This window comes from Macrotis lagotis, chromosome 5, assembly GCF_037893015.1.
Source record: "Macrotis lagotis isolate mMagLag1 chromosome 5, bilby.v1.9.chrom.fasta, whole genome shotgun sequence".
NCBI lineage: Eukaryota > Metazoa > Chordata > Mammalia > Peramelemorphia > Peramelidae > Macrotis > Macrotis lagotis.
Window position 1 is genome coordinate 165,914,390 of NC_133662.1, and position 15,979 is coordinate 165,930,368.

At 35.1% G+C, this 15,979-nt stretch overlaps 1 long non-coding RNA gene across 3 annotated transcripts in view; it reads right to left on the reverse strand.

Moving 5' to 3' along the window:
* Nucleotides 1-3,440: 3,440 nt before the first annotated feature.
* LOC141488093 (uncharacterized) overlaps nucleotides 3,441-15,979 on the reverse strand; it is a 39,127-nt gene continuing 26,588 nt past the window's right edge. The window contains exons 5-6 of one of the 3 annotated variants that reach the window (XR_012468583.1): nucleotides 13,670-13,781; nucleotides 3,441-7,298 (exon numbers count right to left, since the gene is read on the reverse strand). This is a non-coding gene — a long non-coding RNA (uncharacterized LOC141488093). Of the gene's footprint in view, nucleotides 7,299-10,160; nucleotides 13,782-15,979 lie in introns of those variants that run through there. The other 2 variants (XR_012468585.1, XR_012468582.1) reach the window with 2 other exon arrangements.

A 15,979-nucleotide genomic window follows, 5' to 3' on the forward strand; every position in this document is an offset into this window, starting at 1 on the left:
ACATTGTTTTTAATAGCTAAATTTTCTTTGGAGAAATGCCTATTAATATCCTTTGACAATTTACCTTTTAGGGAATAATTCCTGTTCATATACATTTGTATCAGTTCCCTTCATATCTCACATATCAGATCTTTATTTTTTTTTAAGGTTTTTGCAAGGCAAATGGGGTTAAGTGGCTTGCCCAAGGCCACACAGCTAGGTAATTATTAAGTGTCTGAGGCTGGATTTGAACCCAGGTACTCCTGACTCCAGGGCCGGTGCTTTATCTACTGTGCCACCTAGCCGCCCCTATATCAGATCTGTATAAAAGAAGTTTGCTACAAGGATTTCCCCCCATTTAACTTTACCTTCCAATTCTAATTGCATTGATTTTAGGTTAGTAGGCATGATTTTAATTTTACAAAACCTTTCAATTTTATGAAATCACAATGTCCATTTTATCTTTTATGATCATCTCTCCTCCCATGTTTGGTCAATAACTCTCTCATATCCCTAATTGTAAAGGGGTATCACCTTCCCTTCTTATAGATTTTATGAGTGAGTTCATCATATTCACAATCATAATTTTTAATTATTTAATTTTTACTTTTTCCTCTATTAGTCTCCTTTTCTAAAAAGAAAAGAGGTGGTAAAGAAGAAAAAAATGTGGTCATCATTAATAATTTATAATTGAAATGGTCTGCTATATTCCTTTTGGCCCTTCTCATTTTACCTATGCCAGTTCTCCAAATATTAGTTCTTATATTTTCATTTTCTCTGAAGACCCTTTTTGATTTACCTTCCAAAGTTAAAAGTTTATTTTGCTTATGACTATTATCTCCACAACTTTCTCATTTCTCTTTAAAATCCTGCCTTCCCTATTCTTGTTTCTCTCTTGAGTTTAACATATTTCTATACCAAACTTTATATCCCTTATCCAATTGTGATGAGTGAATTTTATGAGACACTTACTCCCACCACTGTTCTTCAGTGTTTGGGTACTCTTTTCATGCATCCCAACTAATGAATTATAGAAAGTTCCTCCCCTCTTCATTTTTATTTCTTCCCAGATATATTCCTTTTTGCCCTCAATTTTTATTTCCTCTCTTAAATCAACCAAAGGGAACATACTCATCCAGACCTCGTTTGTCTTTAACTCCCTTTGTGATTTGAAGACAAAAGGATTTTGAAAGAACAGTTTTCACTTCCCCATGTAAGTAATGGATTATTATGTAATTCCTTCTAATTGTTTAAATTTATTTTCCCTTCCTGACTTCTCTGGTCTCCTGAATTTACCTTTCGAAGATTCTACTAGATCTGGTATTTTCATCTAGGATAGGCAAAAATTCCCTATTCTCTTAAAAGTCTATCTTTTTTCCCCCACTCATTAGATTATATTCAGATTTGCTCAACAAATTATTCTTGGTAGTAAACTTTTACTTTTTGCCTTTTGTTTATCATATACCCAGATCTTCTCTCTTTTATTAGCTGCAATATAATCTTGATTGATTTTGACTACAGTTTCTTGTTAATTGAATCCTTTCTTTTTGGCTGCTTGCAATATTTCTTTTTTTTCTTTCTTTAAACCTAGCTCTGGTTGCAACATTCCTGCATGTTTTCAATTTGTTATTTCTTTTGGGAGGCAACTTGTGGATTTTTTCAATTTTGTACTTGTCCTCTGATCCTAATTAATTTGGGTAGCTTTCTGTTATGATTTCTTAAAATATGTCATTGACTGTTATTTTTAAAGAATCAGATGATTCTTTAATTATTTCTCCTTGTCCCATTTTCCTGGTCAATTATTTTTGATAGTAAATACCTTACATATAATTACCCCTATTTTTTAGATTAGAGTCTTCTGTTGAGTAGCTACTTTGATTTTTTCCCTTTTTTTTTTCATTTCTTCTTATACAAGGCAGGTAGGTGGCATGGTGGATAGATACTGGACCTGAAGTCAGGAATATCCGAGTTCAAATTTGTGGCTTCATACATTCACTAGCTTTGTGACTCTAGACAAGTCCCTTAGCCTCACTTTACTCCATTGCAATATGGGGTTGTAAGAATAAAATGAGATCATATTTGTAAATTTATTTACAAATCTGAAAGTGCTATTTAAATGCTTGTAATCATTAATAATAATTCACTATTAAAATATATTAATATTTAGCAATGATCCCCAGCTGGAAGTTGTCCCAGATATGCTGTGACCCGGATCGCTTTCAATAAAAATGGTACAGATTTTGCTTGTGTTAGGCCTCCCCCTACTGTATGTACTCATAATCAAATGACTCAGTTTCCTGCTGAGGTTCTGGGTGCGCTTAGGCTTGTGATATCTTGTTCTGTATCTCCTGGAAAATTTTGAATAAGCTTGATATATCTTTCTCAACTCTTCACTTTTACTCATACCATGCTTCCAGTAAGATCCAGTCACATCAAGTTGTTTCTACCTCCTCAGCATCATTTACATACGTCCTTTGCTCTCCACTCTAATTACCTAGATTCAGGTCCTCATCACTTCTCAACTGGATGATTTTAACAGCCTTGAAATTAATTTTTCTGCTGTAGGTATCTCCCCATATCACTCCACTCTTCACCAAGTTGCCAAAGTGATTATCCTAAATTGTACATCTGGCAATTTTACTTCCCTTATTCAGTAAACTCCAGCAACTTCCTTTTAAATATAGTATCAATTTAATCTGATTAAAATTTTATATTTCTAAATATAAAGGTATAGCTACAAGAAGTTTCTTTGTAGTTTTCTACAAAGAGTTTCTTTGTAGTTTTCTACAAAGAAATATCATTTCTTATAATGAATCTTGTTTACAGATTTAAAATCATACATTTTGGTAAGATGGTTTGATACAATTCTCTGTGTAGAAAGGAAGGGGAATTGGACTACAGGATGATAGATTTAGTAGGACTAAAAGAGACTTTTCAAATCCAACCCTCTTATTTTAGGAAAGGAAGGAAAGTAAGCCTGAAAACTTGCTCAAGGTCATACAGATAGTGTCTGAGGTCACATTTAATTCCAAGTCCTCCTGATTCCATATCCTACATTCTATCCACAAAACTATGTTCCCTCTTAAAGACAAAAGGAAGAGATTATTAGATACGGTGGCAGTAATGTTATCTAGTTTACATCAAAGAAACAGTACTGAATAGATGAGATTGAGATTCAATTTTTTCCCTAGGGTTTTGAATCAGTTATTTGTGCCAGATAAAATGCCTTTGGAGATATTTATTTTATCATACTTTGTTTTTGCTTTACTTATCATACCTATTCTGTAACTTCTTTTGTAGCCTCACTATTATTCTTCAAATATGTATTTTCTTTGCTTTTTTCTATTTTCATTAAAAGTAGAAAATAAAAATTGTGAGTATTCATATACTAGACATTTTAAATGATGCATTTAGTATTATAAGGAATCACTGTAATAATATAACAAAGTGACAGATTATACTTGTTAAATTCTGTTATATCATAATAACATTTAGGCATATAAGAGAAAAATTGGTGAATACCTAAAATTAAAATGAGTGCCATATAATGCTAATTACCAGCTAATAGCTTTAGAACTGGAAAGGATTTTAGAGGTCACTTTTACTTTACAAATGAGGAAACTGAATCCCAGACAAGACAAATGACCAATGCTATACAAGAAGTAAATAGTAAGGAGCAGAATAAGATTTGTATCCAATTCTTTTTTTTTTCTAAATCTAATATGCTTTCTATTATACTTTGCTGCTGCTCTGAGTTGTGGCAGAAGAATGAACAGAAGTTATAACTTTTAGGAATTCTGGATTATTTTTATTTTAATTTTATAAACCTTTATTCTAGATTTTTAGAATATATATCTGAAATATATATTTAGCATAGCAATATAGTTAATGCACTTTCATTTTTATTTCTGATTTTAGTTTTTATTAGCTATGTGATTTTAAAGTTTTAAATTTATTTCTGATATACTTGAAATATATTTAACTCCTAGTCTTGGAAACCCTTGGGAAGTTGGATTTGTTCCAAAAAACATTTGTTCCCCTAGGGGACACCAGAATATCCTAGTATTTGTTCAAATTGTTTAATGATGGGAAAGTTTTGAACTGTTATATAAATCTCTCTAGGAATTTGAACTGAGCAGGCTTAGAGAAACTGAATATTTTTTTCTAGAGAGATGATTAAAGAGTCACACATGATTCAGAATGAAGTAGACTCTTGAAATTATGCTGAAAGAGTAGTCTCAGAGAAGGGTTCATACCATTGATTCAATCTTCTTTTAAGTCTTGATTAGATTCTTTATCCCCATTTTGGAGTGGGACTCCTAGATTCCAAATTATTTTAGATATTACACTTCCCAGAAAAGAAATATAGAGGACTCCAAAAAAAATCTACTGCTATCATTCCTACCCAGTTGAAAGCAGATAGACCATCACCCATTGCATTTTCTGTTTGGTTTGGCCATTTGGAAAAAAATATGGAATATTTTTATCAGCGGTTTCTCATTATATGCCTGTATACTTTTGAGCTGTTGTGATTACCCTTTTGGGCTTAATATTGCTTCATCTAATTTTCAGGCCCTCAGGAAAACAGCAAAAAGAAAAATTGATGTGGCAAAAATGTGTGCAGATCTGAGTCCCATTATTTGTTTATTACTTTTAATTTTATATGTTTAAGACATTATTCTGTCTTCAGAGATGATCTGGGAAGATATATATAGTGAATTACAGAATGATGCAAAGGAATACTGTAAATTTTTTTATTATTTATATGAAGTTTGTGTTTACAGAGCTCTTTAAATTTAAATTAAATTTAAATTAAAATTAGAGATTGTCCAATAAGGAGAATAATGGCCTGTAGAATGACTAATCATAAGCCTTGTCTTCAATACAAGAACATCTAACCTTTATTCATTATTACCAGTACCTAGCAGTTATCACCCAACTCTGACTCGGGCACTCTCAGCAACAGTTATACATATGCAGAATTTATACCCCCTTCCCCAGATCACTTTGTTACTTGAGCAGGTTCCCCTTAGCAAGAATTTCACATTGCCCTTTCCATTTTGGATGGGCTAGAGAGAGTCACATAGGATGATTAGGCCTTGAGAGGGTTGTGATTTGAACCAAAGATATTACATTCTCTTTTTCTCCAAAGACACTCCTTTTCCATTTTTGTCAGGAATGCCATCATCAAGAATACCCTCCATGTCACTCTAGACTCTTCACTGTACATCACCCCACAGATCTAAGCAGTTCCTAAATCCTGTCATTCTATCTCCACCAAGTTTCTTACACACATCCTATTCTTTTCTCACAGCTACCACATTGCTTCAAGGCCCTCATCATGTCTTGTCCAGACTCCTTCCAATGGTCAACTACAATGAAAAGCTACACTCACTGACTCTCATGACCTATCATTGTGCAATCTTTCAATGCAAAAAAAGTATCTAAAATAAGAAATTTACCTGCTTGTCCTAGACACATAGCCTAAGTTAATAATAATAATAATTATTTACAACTCCTCTATCTCCCAGGATTTTCAAAGGGACTTTTCTTATATAATGAAGCCTATTCAGCATATTGTTCTCAAAAGCAAAAAATTTTTTGTTCCATTACAAAATTAAAGTTTAAAAACATTGATAATTTCTTCATCTTATCTTTGAATTTTTGTGTTTTATAATAAATATATATTCATAGTTTATAAATAAATATAGATATATTTGAAGTAAAACTAGCTTAAATTTATTTTTATTGATATTTATATTGCATGATTAAAAAAATAATTGGAGGCTACAAAAATAGACTAGCATAGGTAGTAGCAATAATGAAGTTAAAGTGAAGCAGACTAAGATATATATATATTAGTTGAGTTCAGTTGAGGTTCAACTTTTCAGATATTGATGATAATGATAATAAGTCTTCTTTAGCCTAAAGTCTCTTGGGTTTTCATTTGTACACGTATTACAGTAATTGAATATCCAGACTTAAGGGCTTAAATACTCTCAAAAGTTGTAGGGGAAACAAGCTTGCTCTTTTTGTCTTTTTCCTTTGCACCTCTAGTTTCCATACCATTACAAAACAAAACAAAAATAAAACTCTGTTATCTACTTGAGGTTAATATTGTGTTTTGTTATTTTTTTAGTTATGATTTATTATCTTGATGGGAAGGGACACAGTTATACTTACTAATAGAATTTTGAAATATAGAAAGAAAATAACATGATAAAATTTTCTTGGTTGACTGCAAAAAACTTGTAGTTTAAATTGTTATAATTCTTCTTTTGGAGTTATGAAGGATAGATATAGATAAAATACAATAGACAGATGGATATTTTGACAGTGAGATGATGGATCACATTCATTAAGCCTCACTATGTATCAGACACTGTACCAAGAGTTGCAAGTACAAAAAAGAAATACCAGAAGACAATTTCTATTCCCCAGGAACTTTCTTTCTAATAAGGAAAGACAAAAGATAAAGTGAAGCTAGAAAGGTGGTGGTGTGTGTGTGGGGGGGGGCTGGAGGACAATCAAAAGTGAAAAATGAGAGCAACATGCCTAGGCTTCCTCATGTTAGGGAGGTTTCAGGTCCCTGTTTGTGAGGATCAAATGAAATGATGTCCATAGCCTGCTTTGTAAATCTTAAATGCTAGCTATTGTTATTTGTTTTGTTTCAGTCATAGACTTCCTTTTAGAGCTAGGATAGAGCCTTAATGCAGGAGTTCTTAACCTGAGGTCAACAGACACTCACACCCCAGAATCCAGAGAGTACCTGAAATTGGCTAAAGATTTTTTTATACAATGTTTAAAAGTTTTAGTGAAGCAAATGTCAAGCAAGTACATCAATTTCTAATTAAAGAAAATCTAGAATCTGACTTACACCACACTTGTAAGAAAACTTGTCATTTAAACTGTTCCAGAAACAGGGACAACACATGGATTTGTCTCTTCATCTTAGAAAACTACCTTTTGTCTGACTCCCTCTCCCAAAGCTGCCTTTTGTTGGCTATCTTTCTTTAAAAGGATGGGAGGAAATCTATAATGTGGAAGTAAACAGGAATTCATATCTTGACAAAAAAAATAAAAAATAAAAAAATTTCCTAATGAGAACAATCAAATCTATGTCACTAGGACTGCTATAATCTCACAACAGCTTCTCTGTGGTAGGACAGGAGGAGGAGGTATGAGATTTACACTCAAATATCTGATGGGTTGCTGGGACTGTATCTTAGCCACTGGAGAGTCAGGTATATCTTCACACAATCTTCTCATGTTTTTAGATGAAGAAACCGAAACATAGTTTGTATAAGACTTTTCCAAATCTACAAAACAAAAAGACATTGTATCATTTTAAATCTTTCAGGAAGGATATCCTGAAACAGTCTTCACCATAGAGTCAAGGAAAAGAATGAGCTATTGGTTGCCCTGCCTTCTACTTATTCCCTCCTTTTTAAAAAAAAAATGGTGGAGAGAGAGGAAGGAGGGAAATTGTCACTGAACTGTTTTTTTTTTTGTTGTTATTGATAGATTTATAAATAGTGTATTTACCCGAGGGCAAACTTTGAATCAGTAGAAGACAAAAATCTCTTTCCCAAAAAGCTGAGATGAATTTATTTTTGTGATGCTGCTGGAAGAATTAGATGAGAATCATATAGTGTTGGATGCCACTTGATTTTTAATAAAATCTAGTGTTGTCTGAATTTGAAAATCATCAAAAGTATTCTCATGTTTTTTCCTAAACCTCAGCAAGATATTACAGTCAACATTAAGAAGCCAGAGGAGTGCCTAGGAGGAACAAAGACTTTGCCCTCAACCTCTTTTAATTTTTTTTTTTGTTAACAAGAATTATTGCTGACATTTGAAAAGAAGTTGGCATGTTTTTAAAAGAAGCTCAGAGCATGTCTAAAAGAGGGTCAGGCAAATCCCACACTCCACACCCCATTCTTTTTCCCAACCCCTAACCCTGAAAGATTGAAAGAAAAATTAGAACAAGTATCTGTTCATTCAAATGGAGTGAATTTCCTCATTTTAAAAACAAATTCTTTTTTGAACATGACAGTAAATTGTAATTTTCAAATGAAGATTCTGGGAAATTGTCCTTTATTTTTTTGAGAAGTTTTAGTATTGGTCTTCGAGATCTGGAAAGTAATTACTGATAAAATAATCTAGAAGCAGTATTAATTTCTTACAGCTGTTCTCAAAATTAAATTTGCTTTAGGTTGGAGTGGCTGAGAAATTGGACTCTTTCATTCTGTACTTTTTTCTTTCTTGGTTCCTGAAATTTTCTTTTGAACTATTAAAGAAATAAATGGTCTTTTTAGTCATTTAAAATTGGTTTGATGCCTATCTTTTTTCCAAATTCAGGACAATGTAAAGCTAAGGACAAGAATCAAGTTAGATTTTCCTATACTTTTCTCAAGACTATTGATTGATGGGGTGGCTAGGTGGTGCAGTGGATGGAGCACCAGCCCTGGAGTCAGGAGTACCTGAGTTCAAATCTGAACTCAGACACAATAATTATCTAGCTGTGTGGCCTTGGACAAGCCACTTAACCCTATTTGCCTTGCAAAAACCTTTTAAAAAAAGAATATTGATTGATGCTTTGTACTCAATTTTAAATCAATGTTTTCTTTAATTTATATGTAAAAGAATCATTTGAGTTCCCCACCCACCCACCCAAAACTTGCTAATAGGTTTAAGTAAACAACTTGACCCTCAGGTAAAGAGTTTCTCAATTAAAATGACCCTGTACACACAAATACACACACATAATAGCTCTTGTTGTAGCAAAGAAGTTAAAAAAAAAGGGAATGACTAAATAAATTATTATATTTGTGTGTATGTATGTGTTTGTATCTATACATATATTTATGTAATGGAATACTACTATGTTATAAGAAATGATGAGATATTTCAGAAAATCCTGGGAAAATTTGTATGAAGTGATACAGTGTCAAGTGAGAACTAAAAGATCAATTTGCATGGTAAAATATTGTAAAGGCAAGCAACTTTGTGAGATCTAAGAACTCCAATTACTGTATGTCCAATCATGATTCCAAAGGACTGATGATGAACTACCTTCTGACAAAGAAATGATGTTTCAAGATGCAGAATGAGACACAAATTTGTGGACATGCCCAATGTAGGAATTTGTTTGATTATGCATATTTGTTACAAGGGCAATTTTTTTCCTTTAAATTAATTGGAGGGTGAGAATATAAATATTTGCAATTAAAAAATAAAAGGAAAGGAAAAAAAGAAAGATAAGAAAAAAACCAAGTTCCTCATTAACATGATGAAATTACAGGGCCTTGGCCACCAAGTGAAGTTAGCTTAAAAACATGATTTCTGGGGCAGCTAGGTGGTTCAGTGGATAGAGCACCAGCCCTGGAGTCAGGAGGACCTGAGTTCAAATACGACCTCAGACACTTAATAATTACCTACCTAGTGTGTGACTTTGGGCAAGGCACTTAACTCTACTGCCATAAAAAAAAAACAACAACCAACAATTTCCAATGATTGAGAATATCAGTTACATTAGAGAAAAAGCTTACCCCAGTATAAGGTGAGCTCTAAGGAAAGAGTTCATTCTTTACCTTTTCACTTGTATCTATTGGAGAGTGTAGTTGTGAAGGGCAGGCATTTCCTCTTTCATTCACCCACCCACCTACCTTTTTGGACCTGGTATTTTACAGCAGCCACACCTGATAGCATCCAGGGGAGGACAGAACAGCTATGGAACTGAATTGAGATGATTAGAGAAGTTCAGTGCCCAGAACTATGAGCTTACACTCAGATCTGGATCACATTCCTAGGGCAGGGAGGAACAGCATGTAGAGTGTGACCTTAGGAGAATGGGAATCCTGGTCACATTTCCAGGCCAGGAAAAAGTACTGGTGGTCACAGACTAGGGCATAGTCCAGGAGAGTAGAAAACACATCTCTCCTTTTTCTGTTTTCCCCTTTATTTTCCAATTATATGCAAAGATAATTTTCAGCATTCAATCTTCTGCAAGTTTTTGAGTTCCACATCTTCCCACCACCCTCCCTTCCTAACCTCCCCCCCCCCCCATGGCAGTAAACAGTCTGATATAGACTGTGTTTAACATATTTTATATTAATCGAACTATGAAAAAAAGAAATAGAACCAAGGGGGAAAAAACCTTGAGAAAGCAAGAAAAAAAACACAATTTTTTTTTTAAAGAGAACATAGTATGCTTTGCTCTACATTAAGAAACCATAGTTTTTTTTGGTATGTAGATGACATTTTCCATAACATGTCTCCCAGGATTGACTGTTCTTGATCATGGCACTGCTGAGGGGAGTTGTGTTGATTCTGAAGTCTACCCGATCATGATTTCTTACAGAGCAATAGCACTCCATAACATTCATATACTTTGGCTTGTGTTTAGTCATTCACCAATTTATGGGTATCCCTTCAATTTTACACCTCTCCTTAAATTATATACCATCTTGGAAGAAGGGATAACTTACAGACTTCCAGAACTAGCTCTGAAAACGGCTATATAGAAAACCTGAAACTTGGGACAGTGATTCCTTCACTCTGGGAATTGAACTCAACTTTAATATAAAAACTAAAAGGTAAGAAAAGGCTGGCAAAATGGACAAAGAATAAAAAAAAAAGAACCTGATTATAGAGAGTTACTATGATGACTGGGAACATAAAAACACAAAACTTAGAAGACAACAAAGTCAAGAAGCTCTTCTCAATTCCCACAGCCATCAGTATTTTTTCTCTCCTCAAATTGCTATTGTGATCATATTATCTATTATATAGGACTTCAAGGTTTACCAGGCACTTTACAACTATTATCACATTTTATCCCAAAAGACCTTGGGGAGTAAGGTGTTATTATCCTCATCTTACAGAGAAAGAAACTGAGCCAGAGAGCAGTTAAGTGACTTGTCCATAGCCAGTTTGAAACCAAATTTGAACTCTGGTCTTCCTGATTCCAAGTATACCTACTAGCTCATATAAAAATATCTTTAGATCTCTCCTTCCCTTTCATTTCTTATGCTATATTATACTTATCCAAACCATGCTGTGTTTTTCCAACTGGAAATAAACGTCTTGAGAAAAGGCTTATTTTATTTTAATTTTTATATTCCCAACACTTTTATTGTGCCTTGCATGTAGTAGATACTTAAAATTTGTGGAACTGAATTAAAGCAAGTCAGAAGTGTAACACTGGCTTGACTTTCAAATTATTGTTTTATTTTTTGACAATCATTTCTCTTTAATCCTGTTAACCATCCCAACTCTCTCCTCCCAAAATAAAGAGAATTAGAAAAGGCAACCTGCCACATTCTGAATTTATAGTGCCCACTCTTCATAACCTGCTGACCTATTAGGAAGGATATTTCCTCACTAAACTTTCTGGTCCAAGATTTGTCATTACAATTCATTAGAATGCATTAGCTCTTCTTTTGGCAAAAAATGAATCCAAGAGAAGATTTGAATTGTTGCGATCCCACATTCACTATTCAGCCAATGAATATTTAGGCTTCTATTCTGAACACAATCTGATAAGTGTTTCCCATATATGATCTCACTTGATCATATATGGGAAGACATCCTTGGGAGACATGTCCTATTATCCCCATTTGAAGGTAAAGGAAACTGAGGCAGATAGCACTTAAGTGACTTGTCCTGTATCACACAGCTAGTATCTCAGACTTGCCTTGAAATCAAATCTTCCTGATTCTATTCCCAGCACTCTATCCACTGAACCATATGGATGTTATATCCTAGTTATAAGACCTATCCTATAAAGTCACAGGTGTAAATTTGCCTCCCTGCATTAGGGTCACTGCTTCAACTTACTATATTTTTAATTTTTAAAAATTACTGCATTTACTCTTGGAATTTTTTCCCTAGGAATTATTAGTCCTCTTTACTGCTATGATATAGCAGTAAATCATACTTACTATGATGTAGCTACTATTTTATTGTATCTCAATACGTTCAGATAACTTTGTCCTTTTCTCTTTGTTTTAAAATAATCTTGCTCAGTTTTGTAAGCCTTCCAGCAAATACATTTTAGGCCCTTCTTAGATACTCTATACTCAATCAAGAACTTGGCATGACTTTATATGATAGTATCATCCAGAAGTACAAATGTTTTTTTTTTAATCTAGTTGTTCACTTTCTAAATTCAATTCTTTTCTGAACTCTTTCATTTAAATGCTAGCAGTAATAAGAACACCATTTGTATACCTGAAATCACCAATTTTCTCCCCAAGCTTTAAAGGCCTCAGTAATGACTTTTAGATTCCTTTTGGCGAATTATCAAGAATAGTAGCTGTTGGGGCAGCTAGGTGGTGCAGTGGAGGGGCAGCTAGGTGGCACAGTGGGTAGAGCACCGGCCCTGGAGTCAGGAGGACCTGAGTTCAAATCCAGCCTCAGAGACTTAACAATTACCTAGCTGTGTGGTCCTGGGCAAGCCACTTAACCCCATTGCCTTGCAAAACAACCTTAAAAAAAAAAAAGAATAGTAGCTGTCAGGTTTGGTAGGTCTCAAAAGGCATATCCCAAATACATGCACTAGGAAAGTAACAGAGGTCTTTATGTTCTATGTCTACCTGACAAATCACTACACTGGCACGACTGGGGCAAGAAACACACACACACACACACACACACACACACACACACACACACACACACACACAGATCTCAATTTGTTCATTGGTCCAAATCCTGTTATAGTAGAAGGTTCTGTTTTATACTTAGATAAAAGTTTTTCCCTTAAGATTAATTCTATTCCTCTCACTTTATTATCCCACCATATAGATTCCTAATAGAGGTTAGGCTTTCTCTCAGTCTCTTCCTTGTTTCTCCTTGAACATTATGAATGTAGAGCTGTTACTTAGCACTTAGCACACCTTCTATAGAAGTCACAGGTAAAAATACAAGGACATACAAAGACTAGATAAATAAAAAAGATCTGTGGGAGTGAACTACAAAGGATTTTACTGAGAGTATGAAACAATATTTGTAAAGTACTCAGCATTGTGACCACCATATGTAGTGAGTACTTAATATTTAATCCCTTCTCTCCCTCTTTCTTCAATGTCTTATCCTGTATTTATTATCTTCCCCCTCTCCCCCATGGGTGTAGATTGTGTTCAAAGAAGAATAGTTCCTTTGATATGAGGGCTGCTTTTTCAGGGTTGCTTTCCACCTTCTATTTCCACCTGATTCACCTAACTCTCACCTGTGGCTCAAAGAGCTGTAGCATGCACAGTGTCCATACCCTGGGCTAAACCAGCTTGAGAGGGTATCAAATCTATTAGTGAGTTAGGGAAATATCTACTCCAAGCATGTGAAATCTTCCCCTGTTGGAACAGGTGGATGAGAACAGTTTGTTTCAATGTTCATGAAGGCAGAGGAAGCAGAAGCTGTGTAGCTTTTAGAACTTGGTTAGACTCTGCAACTCAAGGTCATCCTGCATCTCAAGCCATCGCCAGTTCTGTCTTGTCACTGGACCATTATGACTTTGGAAGAGAGTGAGGCTGACAACTTTGTGGAAACTCTACCTCACAAATACATTTTACCTATGAATCAAAAGATATCACTCATACCATTTTACCACTCTTATTTCAAAATCCTTTGGTGACTAGCATGTGACAAAGCAGCAGGTGCAGATACACTAGAAGCTGTATTCACAAACCTGCACACAGGTAGCCCAGGCCATATGATTGTTTCCTCATTGAAAGCAGCAGCAGTATTTGGCAGGCTCTTTGGTATCTAAGCAGCCTTTTAAAGATTTCATCTTTCACCACCTGGTATGAGGAAGAAGGTAGAAAAGGTGACCTAAAAATTTCTGCTTTTCTAACCCTGACCTGATTATTATGGCAGGCTAGGATCCTATCCTGTAGTCGAACCACAAAACAAAACAGGAATTTATTCAAAGATGATTTTGCACATCATTGATACATGGAATGTGGGCACACTCATAGACAACATAAGATCCAACAGACTGAAAAATGAGCAGCTTTTGTTGCAAGAGAACTTGAGGGAAAAAAATAGAAAACTCAAGAGATATCACATCCAAATAGCAGCCCTAAGTGAAACAAAGCTGGCAAATGAAGGCTAGCTTATTGAAGTTGGCACTAGATGTGTTTTCTGGAGTGGTTGCAGTGATGGGGAGAGCTGTGAATCTGGGGTAAGTTTTACAATTAAAACTAATCCAGTCAAATAGCTTGTTTGCCTATCAAGGAAGTAAACAATGGACTCATGACAATGTGATTGCTACTTACAGGGAAATGCCATGCCACCATCAATAGTGCCTCTGCCATGACTAACCTGATGAGGGCAAAGAAAAATTTTCTGAAGACATGAAGACCCTTGTCATCAAGGTACAAAAAGAGGCCAAGCTTATAATTTTGGGTAACATTAATGCTAAAGTGGGTTCAGACTATCAGACAAAGCTGGAAGGAATGGAGTTGAAAATGGTAATAGCAATAATTATCTACTGCTGGAGGCTGGGCATTTCATGATGTTCTCATCACAAACACTGCCTTCCTTTTACCTAAACACAAAACTTTCTGGACACACCCTTGCAGCAACATTTGCATCTAATAAGGAGAAGAGACAGCCAGGATATGAGAGTGATGAAGGCAATTTGTGGTACAGAGGGCTGAACTAATCACAGACATCGTTTCCAAGCTAAATGTTCATATTCAATTGAAGTAGCTGCCCCAAGGCAAAATGACTACTAGAAGAATTAATATCAAGAGATTAGAATGCTTCTTTGAATGAGGACATTTTGTGCTAACTTTGAAGGAACGTTGAACCAATATAGTTAACAACAGTGGAGCAGAAAAGGAGTTTACTGCTTTCTGAGATCTGGTTTACAGCACTGCATTTGCTCATCTGGGTAAGAACTCACATAAACATCAAGACTACTTTGATGAAAATAAGGAAATACAGAAATTGTTAAATGAAAAACAAGAGCTCCACAGGAGTTGTCAGCAAGATAGTTCATCCATTTCTAAGAAGGCAACATTTAATTCCATCAAAAGTAAGATACAAGTGAAGTTTAGAGAGAATTGAGACCCTTGGCTCAGTAAGAAGGCAGATGAAATTCAGTTTTATATGGATAGTAATCATTCACAGTGCTTTTATGATACCCTGAAGGCTATGGGTTAAAGACTCAGTGTTGATGGAGTCACATTAATTGTAGGGACACGATTCTAGAGGGATGGGCTTCCAAAGTGTTCTTAATAGACTGTCATCAATCAATGCAGAAATCATTGACTGTTTATCTCAAGTTGAAGTCAATCCATCCCTAGCTGAAGTTCCAATTGAAGAAGAGGTATTGAATGCTATTAGACTCCTTTCATGTGGCAAAGTCCTGATACTGATTCTATTCCAATTGAGATTTTCAAAGTTGGCGGGGGGGTCCATTGCTCATCCAAAAACTGACTGAAATTTTCCAGGTTATATAGTATGAAGAGGTTATCCCCCAGGAATTCAAGGATGCCTCCATTTTCCATCTCTATAAAGGTAATAGGAATAGATTGTCCTGTGACAATCACAGGGATGTTTCTTAGTCATTGCTGGCAAGATTTTTGCCAGAGTTATTCTCTAAAGGCTGATCCTTCACCTGGAAGATGGTCACTTACTTGAGAGCCAGTGTGGCTTCAGAAAGGATTGAAGAACAGTCAATATGGTGTTTTCTGCCCAATTACTCCAGGAAAAATGTCAGAATCAAAACAGAAGTCTGTATATGCCATTTAAAGATCTGACCAAGATTTTTTTTTTTTTGCAAGGCAGTGGGGTTAAGTAGCTTTCCCAAGACCACACAGGTAATTATTAAGTGTCTGAGGCTGGATTTGAACTCAAGTACTCCTGACTCCAGGACTGGTGCTCTATCCACAGAGCAACCTAGCCGCCCCTTGACCAGGACTTTTGATAACCATCAGTCATGAGAGTTTGTGGAAAATTATGTCAAAATTTGATTGTCTGGAAAAGTACA